Genomic DNA, 1,543 nt, shown 5'->3' on the forward strand with positions numbered 1-1,543 from the left:
CTCTCTCGTNTCGTGTCTGCTCTNTACTCTACTATATATATATTATATATATATATATATATATATATATATATATATATACCTTAAATATTTGTATTCTTTCACCTCAATCTTTTTCTTTCCAACTCATCCTTATTCTCCTTCCTCTCTCCCTGAATTTTAACACCATCTTCCCTGCATTTAACTCAAGTCCTTTCCTATCCAAGTATCTTTCTAATTTTTCTACCATACTCCTCATCTCTCCATCCTCCTCCGCTATCAACACTACATCTGCGTACTGCAGCGAATATATCTTCTTCTCTCTTAACCTTATCCCTCCCCACTTTACCTTATTCATTTCTTCTTCCAGATTGGCCATCAATATATTAAACAGTACTGGATTTGCCGAACATCCCCGTCTTACTATCCTTGTCCAAAACCCTTTCCTATCTTCCACTCTTACTCTACTTCTTGCCTTTCTTAACATTTCCTCCACCCTCTCCTTTAATCCCTCTCTTATTTCTCTTTCCCTCATAGACCTTATCAACACTCCTCTACCGAATCAAATGCTGTCCTCAAATCTACAAACACTGCTGTCATTTTCCCTCCCTTTTTCCCAATCTGCCTGTTTATCAAATAATTTAGCGTATATATATTAGCGTATATATATCTAGCGTTCCCATTCCCTTTCTGAGTCCCATTTGATTCGGTGGAATCAGCCCCTTCCCCTCTACTTCCTCTCTCAGCTTTCCAATATAATATGTTGTATATACCTTGTACAACAACGGCATTATCGTCATCCTCTCCTCCCTATAATCCTCCACAACCTCATTCCGTCCCTTCTTTTAATTGGCATAATTATATCCTTTCTCCACTCCACTGGCCATCCCTCCCCCCTTCATACTTTGTTTCAAACCACCATGCCCATTCCTCTAATCCTTCTCCATCACATCTCCACCTCACTCGATCCATTTCTATTACTTTACTATCCTTCAGTCTCCTTATTATTCTATTTATTTCTTCTCTCTCCCAAATTCCCTTCTCCTCCCATCCTTCTCCTTCTTTTCATCTCTTTTATTACTTTACTTTTTACTCCGTCTAATTGTCTATGAAAGAATCCTTCCCATTCTTCTAATTTTATATCCTTATTCAATCCCTTTTACTTTTTCCTTTTGCTGCTAATCATTGTCCACATCTGCTCCTCTATTCTTCCTCTGTTACCCTCTCTCATTTTTCATTTTCTTGTCTTTTTTTCTCTATATTCCCTCTTCTCCCTCCTATATTCCTATCTTTCTTTTAACCCCTTCTTCCATGCCCTTACTTCCCTCCTAACTTCCTTTTTTTTTTCTTTCACATTTCTTATCCCATCATCCTTTCCATCTTCTCCTCCCTCTTCCTCTATCTTTTTCTACCTTTTCCAAAGTTTTTCTCTCTCTCTCTCTCTTGTTCCAAGTTCTTCCCATATTTCTTGTATTTTTCCCTCTTTCTTCATCATTTTCACTCTTTTTAATTCCATTTTAAATAATTCTCTTCCTTCCTCGTCCCTTTATTCATCTTCCTTTCC

Source organism: Atta cephalotes, assembly GCF_000143395.1.
Source record: "Atta cephalotes unplaced genomic scaffold scaffold00026, whole genome shotgun sequence".
NCBI classification, from domain to species: Eukaryota; Metazoa; Arthropoda; class Insecta; order Hymenoptera; family Formicidae; genus Atta; species Atta cephalotes.